Below are 8,298 nucleotides of genomic sequence, written 5' to 3'. Positions count from 1 at the left end.
TTTTTTCACTTTATCCTCATGGAATATTTTGTTGAGAATATTCTGCAGTGCAGACTTTCTAATAGTGAATTCCTTTAACTTTTGTTTATCATGGAAGGTTTTCATTTCATCTTCCAATCAGACTGGCAATTATCAAGAATATAAGCAACAATAAATGTTGGCAAGGATGTGGGGAAAAAGGTACACTCAGACATTGCTGGTGGGAATGCAAATTGGTACAACCATTAGAGAAAGCACTATGCAGATTCCTAAGAAAATTTGGAATGGAACCACCATTTGACCCACTCCTCAGTTTATATCCAAAGGAGTTAAAAATCAACATATTACAGTGACGCAACCACATCAGTGTTTATAGCAGCTCAACTCATAATAGCTAACTATGGAACCAACCTAGGTGTCCTTTAACACGTAGGATAAATGGGTAAAGAAAATGAATGAATATAGAAAATGTGTGTACACACACACACACACATACACATGCACAATAGAATATTACTTAGCTTTGAAATTATGGCATTTGCTGGTAAATGGCTGGAGTTGGAGAATATCATGCTAAGTGAAATAAGCCAAACCCAAAAAACCAAAGGCCAATGTTTTCTCTGATATGCAGATGCTAATTCACAATAAGGTGAGGGGGGCACTAGGGAAGAATAGAGTTACTTTATATTAGGTAGAGGAGAGTGAAGGGAGGAGAAGGGGAGGGAAGGGGTAGGAAGGATAGTAGAGTGAAACAGACATTATTACCTCATGTACATATATACCACATGACCCATGTGATACTACATGTACAATCAGAAAAAAAGATATTATACTCCATTTAGAATTTATCAAAATGCATAAATGCATTCTACTGTCATGTAACTAATTAGAACAAAAATAATTTTAAAAAAAGAATGCAGGGCGATAGCTCAGAGATAGCTCAAAGAATGGGGAGATAGCTCAGTTGGTAGAGGTGCCTGCCTTGCAAGCACAATGCAGCAAATCATCTATAGTACATGAGAAGGTGAAGGTGAGCCACAAGAAACTATTAGGCCTAAACCACTGAAAAAGAAATCCAACTACCTGGATGTTTGTCCCTAGCCTAGAATTAAAAAAGTAATTCCATGTCACTACTGAATAAGTTAATTAAACTCCTAGTGTCTTAGATTTATCCTTATTTCCTGAATTTGATTTCTTACCTTGAAAATGACTATCTTCACTTGTGTTCTCCATACAGGTGTGATGGAAGGGGAATTAAAGAAATGGGTTTCATTCATACTCTGCCATTTACTAGCTAATAGCCCCAGATTGTCTCATTTGTAAAATGGGGTAGTAACAGCATTATGAGGATTAAATGAGAAAATACACATGACAGTGTCCAGCACTGTGAAAGTTGCCTCTTAAGAGCTCAATAAATCTTATGAAGCATTTTTCTTTCTTTCTTATACCACCCCCCTCTCCTACCATATTATCCCTATTACCTAAGTGATCAAGTTTCACCTGTAGGAATAATAACTTTCCATAAATAAGACCTCCCTTGGTTTATCCCTATTTCCTATCCATAGACTTCAAGTGTAGTAAACCTCTTATTGCCCACTTTCTCTCCTATCAATCTTGGATTCATTACAATTCAGCTTTCTCCTCTCCCTTTCTATTGAGACTGTTCCACAATGGTCACCAATGTCTTCTTAATACCCAGTGACTTTAGTATTCATTCTACTAGACCTGAAAATGCTATAAACCTTCCTTTGCACCAAACTTTCTCTTCCCTGCCACCACCACATTTGGAATGCTAAAGATTTCTTATCTACTACCATTGATGTTTTTAATAATTTTTCTTCATTATCTTAAATCAAGGATTCTTTGACCCTGATCTTAGTCATTTCATTTCTTCTTACTATACTCATGTTCTTTTAAGATTTGCCCTGATTTTTTAAACCGTACCTTATTTAAATATATGTAAATAATAGCATGTTATATAGTCCATAATCTTGTGTGGAATATTTCTGAATATAAGTATTTAGCCAGATGGTCTCTTCTGAGGAGATTCGCACAATTTTATTTATTTTAGTTCTCTAAAGAACTTCTGACTTCCTCCACAGCTTTCAGATAGCTGCTTGCTATCCTAAGTAAGTTGCTCTCCATGGGTCCCATAGCTAAATCAAACTCAGTATGACTGAAATGGAACTGAATCACTCCTAGCAAAAGCAGACTTCTAGGCTCAGTGGTAGAGCACTTACCTAGCATGTATGAAGCACTGGGTTCAAACCTCATAAAAATAAATAAGAATAAATAAATAAAATTGTGTCCATCTACCAAAAAAAAAAAAAAATTAAAAAAGCAGACTTCTACAATATCCCCTAATTTCACTTTCACTCTTATCCCTTCTAAGTCTAGTCTAAATTCAGTAGTCAAAGGAATCTTTTGAAATAAAAATCAGAGCTATCATTTGTTGGCTTAAAACCCACTAAGACTTTGCATTTGCACTTAGAATAAAATTCAAACTCCTAGCCATAGCTTACAAAGGCCACACAATTTTGCTGTGTCTCTAAATGTCATCTTCTAAATCCCTTCCCCTTGTTCAGGACATTCTAATGTTGTCTTTTTAACATTCTTTAAACAATTTCTTTCCTACCTCAGAATCTTTGCACTGGTCTTTCTGTCCTTTCCTAGGCTCATCACATCATTAGTGCTTTGTCATCCTTAAGGTCTCAACACAAATGTCACTCCCCAAAAGGCCTAACCTGACGAACTAAGTTAAAGTTGCTCCCAATCACCTCCTATCCTACTTCGTATTTTTTCTTCATAGAACTTATCACTATTAAAAGTGACTGTTTTGCCCTCTTCCATTAGGGTGTAAACTCAAACAGGCAAGGATCTTCCCTGTCATATTCACAATTTTATCTCTGACACCTAAAACAGTATTAGGCAAATAATAACAGTACAATAAATATTGACTGAATGATTAAAGAATAAATAAGTACATTTTAAAATTCTTGCTCCTCTCAAGTTTGCAGTTTGAGTTAATGGCACTTCAAAGTATGTTAGCAATATGTATTTGACTACTTACATGCCCCTGTAACAAGTCCTTTCAACTCTGTAAATCTCTCTTGAACTTGGCTTTCTTTTTTAAAAAAAATTTTTTTTAGTTGTAGATGGACAGAATGTCTTTATTTTATTTGTTTATTTTTATGTGGTGCTAAGAATCGAACCCAGTGCCTCATACATGCCAGGTAAGTGCTCTGCCACTGAGCTTCATACAGCCCCAGTCCAAACTCAGCTTTCTTTACCTCCTTTTTTTTTTTTTAATCAACTTTCTCCTCAACTTCTGCAACTGTCTAGGACCTTTTCCCAGTTTTTTTCCTCTCTACTTCATCTCTAGTATTGCTGTCAATAGGGAGCTTTCTACAAGTCAGGCTTCACAACACTTGTTTACATACTTGTTAAATGGCAATGTTTCTATCACACACACACCTCTCATATGTCTCCCTGGTATTTCAAGAAAAAACTGGTGCTGTTGCACAGTTGGAAAACCCTGTATTTTCTCATTCCAAATTGCATAAAACGGTTTCTATTACTGGCCAAGTCAAAAAAAAAAATAGCTTTATTGATGCCTACTTTTATTTATTTTTGGTACTGAAGATTTAACCCAGTGGCGCTTTACCACTGAACTTCATTCATCCCCAGTCCTTTCTGCTTTTTTATTCTGAGTCACAGTCTCACTAAATTGCTGAGGCTGTCTAGAACTTGCGATCCTCCTACCTCAGTCCTCCTAGCCCCTGGGATTACAGGTTAAATCACTGTGCCCGGTTATAATTGCCTTTTTTAAGGCTTAAATAATCACGCATACACAAGAAACTGTAATGTTCAAAGTCCCTGGCATATCGCAGGAACCGTAATCTGGTTTCAACACTGATTTCCAGCCTCATCTCCATTGACTTGTTACTGTTTCCGTTCTCATACCCAGCATATTAAGAGTTTAACAACAGAAAAAACACAAACTAATCTGTTCTTGACATCATTGGGAACCTCACTCATCAAAACAAGGTATCTAGTTACAGAAAAAGTCTCATCCAAACAACCAGCAAATGCCTTGCACTCACACAGCAGTTCTGAGCTGCAAGTTGTGGGAAGGTCGTCTCTGGGTTTCAATTTGCCAAAAAGCTTGAAGCCGCAGCGTCCGCGCCTGCCCACGACTCTTCTCCAGGGATATTTCTTGAATTTTAAAAAATTCTTGATGAAGGAAAACAATCAGTTGCAGAGACCTGGATCACAGTTTTGGCTGAGTTTTGTGGTCAAATCCCGGCAGCGGGAGATTGGGGGTAGAGCCAGTGGCCACCCCTAGGAGCAAGTGCAAGCCGCGGCGGTTCGAACCTCCGCGCGCCCAGGGAAAGCCGCTTCACGTCTCCGGAAGAAGGAAAGGCGGAAGTCCCGCCCCTAACCGAATCACGCCCCGGCTCGCTCCTTGCAAAGGGAGGGGCAGGAAGCGCGGAAGAGGAGAGGGTTTCCCAGACGGGAATCTGGTCTAAGCCCCTAAGGTCTCTACTTGGTCTTTACTTCCCGACACGGAAGCGGACCTGCTCTTACGTAAGTTGGTAAGCACCAGTCTTGCAACGGCTCAGTCAGCCACCGACCAACCTGGAGGGCGGTGTTAGCGGAGTGGTCCTTATTTAAATAACCTAAACAGTTAATACCTCGTGGCCGTTAAAAACAAACAAAAGAATTGGCCTGCCTATTCCTTAAGAGGTACCAGGAAATGTCTTCCAACTATATTTACTTACTACCGTTGAACAAAAATTTATGGAGACCATACTGTTTGTCTTTGAACGGGCTGGTTGAAAGCAAGCGGCTCGTTTAAGCATGATCAGGGCCGAGAGAGGTCCGAAGGGGAGAGAAGCCTGAAGTGTGGCTGCTGGGCAGGGGCCAGATCGTTACGAATTTGAGTTGTGGACTGTTTTCTGATACCAAATTAGGAAAAGAAGAGGTCCTATCTGGCCACGATTTTTGTTTTAAAACAGCTTTATTGAGGTATACTTGTTTATTACAAGGACTTTAAGCAAAGGCGGCAATACCAAGTGATGGGAAGACATCTAACTTCCTAAATTCACCTTCATTTCTAAAAGGCTAATAGGCATTCTGTAAAGTATAAAATGTCAGATAGCACTATACAATGCTTAGTTCTATTCCATCCCCATTTCCTCCTCCAATGTCTAAGAATCTCTTAAATGGAAATTCTGCTAAAGAGGGATTTCGTAATACTACTTGTCCTTTTGAAAGATTCCTGTTACTGCTAAAGAGAATGGATTGTAGTACACAAGAGCAGATAGAAGGCCTTTGAAAAATCAACAGGAGAGAAAAATAGAACTTAGAACCTGGGCAGTAAGGAAAGAGCACAGCTCCAAGAAATATTTAAGGAGCTCCACTCTGTTCTTGGGGAATTACTGAACCTGGGACTTGAGGGTCTGGAGACGTAGGAGTCTAAAACAATGCCAGGGTTTCTGGTTGGGGCAAGTGGAAAAGTGGCAGCGCCACCATTGAGAGGGTCCTGTTCAGGAGAAATAAATTTAGGGATAGCATGACTTAAATTTTAAGTCTACCTAGTGGAAATCGTAAGTTAGTTAACGGTCTGGAATCAAGAGATATCAACAAATCTGGAGGCCACTGACAGGTACTAACTGCAGCTACAGGAGAGGATGAATAATCCAAGAACATTGTGACATGAGAAAAAGAATGGTTAGTACTGAGCTTTGAGAAACACCAATATCTAGAGATTAGGTAGAGAGAAGTTCACAAAGGTATTAAGGACAGAATAACCACAGAAAGCAAGTTATGTCTTAAAGATTTTCAATTTTTGTGTTAACACTGCCAGAAGACAAGCTAAAAAGAATTGTTTACTGGATTTAGTTTAGAGGTCGTTGGTGACTATAGTGAGGCTCATTGTATATAGTGGAGCAGAAGTCATAGTGGATTTGAAGATAAAATAAGGGATAAGGGAATGGAGAAAATGGGATGAGACGGCTATGAAGCAGACATAGGATTGTTGTTTGAGAAATACCAGGGCCAGATCTCTCTTCATTAGAATGACATGTTCAATAGCCGATTCAGTGTTAGCTCAGGCAGTAGTAATCAGAAGATGAAGGGGAAGAGTGGAAAGGGTATGAAGCAGTTAAACAGGGATTGAAGAGAGAAAAACAGTAAGATTGTTGGAAGCGCCAAGAACCTAATTGAAGGTGGTGATCATGAATTTATAGTTACAAACCTATAGAAAACATGCTTTCTTAATCGCAAGGATGCAGCACTGTTGCGTTCCTCCAAGGTTGGTGTTTTGCCATGCTGACACAATAGGGCAGCAGCATATATGAACTTAAATTGTTTACAACTTCTAAATCTAGTCAACCAAAGACCACTAGGCTTAAGCCTATCATCTGGCAAAAATCAAGTATTAATTTGCAAAGAGGCATATTCCAGGGGAACTGAATATGGTATACTCCACAAGGGGGAGGACTAAGCCATCTTTAGTAAGGTTTGGATTTCTGATGAAGGATTCTGAGGACATTAAAAGGGAAGCTTTGGGGTGGGATGTTGGTTCTGCAGCAAGATTGGAAGTACAAGTTCAGCAGGGTTGTGCACGCCTGCAACACCAGTGACCCAGGAGGCTGAAGCAAGAGGATCACAAGTTCTAGGCCAGCTTCAGCAGTTTAGTGAGACCCTGTCTCAGAAAACAAAACAAAAAAACACAAGTGGAGATTAACTAAGGTTTTGGGTGCTGCCATGAGGCAAGAGAAGTCAAGCAACTGGATATCCCCCCTGTAATAGATGAACAGAAGCAGTTCTGAGTTTCATTGTTAACAAAGCAGTGGTCACAAAGTGAAGGCACTTTAGAGCTGCTATAGGACCTCGGAAGGAAATGTTAACTTTACAGCTGTCTGTTCTCCCAACCTAACAGTAGAGGTGCTTTTCTCTTTTCAGTTTGAGCCAACTTTGTCACCAGCAGGTTTACTTTCACACCAAACATCCTCTATTGAAAGACTGAATTTTTAAGAACAAGTACAACTTAATCCACACTCATCGGTCTTCCCTACAGATAAAATTTAATAAAATAAAGTACTACCCTTGCTTTCTGATACCCAATCCAAAGTGACCTTCCAATGTCTTGTACCATTCCTCTAAATTGCCTAACAAAAACCCAAATTGTTTCATGTTCCAACATGCCCTGATATACCTCAATGCCCCCAAGGTACATGTTCTCCCTCATTGCAATATGCCCAACATGTTTAGGTTCCTGGTAGTCTTGGCTGGAGGGCACTGATGACATGAACAACTGAGTTGATGACATGAAACTCAAGTTAAAGATCAGTGTTTGTACTTTGTTGCCAGAACACAGCATTATGACACACACTGGCACCCATGTTTTCGCTCATGAAGACTTTTTACTAATAATTCTTACAATAGACATTCATACATGCTTTTGAAGACATGGCCATTCTAACATACAATTGTTGACTCAGGGCCACCTCTTCATTAAAACACATTAAGTAATCCTTGATGACCTCTTGATATGGCTTTAATAACTCACTTATAACCAAGAAAATGTAGAAGTAATGCTACATGATTTTTGAAAGCTGCTTTATCTTGAAATGCCCAATTTCAGAATCTAGCCAACATGCCATGAGGAGTCCAAGTGACGTGGACAAGCCAAGTGTAAAGTGTAGATGGCTCTAGTCAATAGTTCAAATCTTGTTGTGGCATCAAGTTCAGTCCAGTCACTAGCCACATGAGATGACTTTTATCAGTTATAATTCTGAGCTGCTAGAGCCATTTCTAACCCTTGGTTTTCCTACCAAGGCCTGAGATATTATGCAACAAAGAAAAGCCATCCATGTTGTACTCTAAGTTCCTGAACCACATAATCAATGAGAATAAAATGGTTGTTTTAAGACACTAAGTTTGGGTTTCTAACCCCTAGAACTGGCAATCAAATCAAGGTCTTGTGCATCCTAGGCAATAGCTCTACTACTAAGTTACATGTCAAGCCCCCAGGTGGTTTTTTAAGTAGAAGTAATATCTAGAACATATACTGATCCTGTTGATAGTTACTATGAGTAGCAGTAGGTGTTAGTAAAAAGCTAGTGGGCAAATATTGGATGGCTATTTACAGAGCTAAGGCAAGTCTTAAGTACAGGATTAGTGTTCCTTGGTCCCTGGTCTAATGTACCATAAGCACTATCTTTGGAGAACTGCAGATTATGCTAATAGCTACCATGTTAGAGCCATTTTGAAAAATAAATTCCCTTACAACCTTCCCATACCCTAATTACA

This window comes from Sciurus vulgaris, assembly GCF_902686455.1.
Source record: "Sciurus vulgaris genome assembly, chromosome: 6".
Taxonomy (NCBI): domain Eukaryota; kingdom Metazoa; phylum Chordata; class Mammalia; order Rodentia; family Sciuridae; genus Sciurus; species Sciurus vulgaris.
This window is presented reverse-complemented; position numbering follows the sequence as displayed.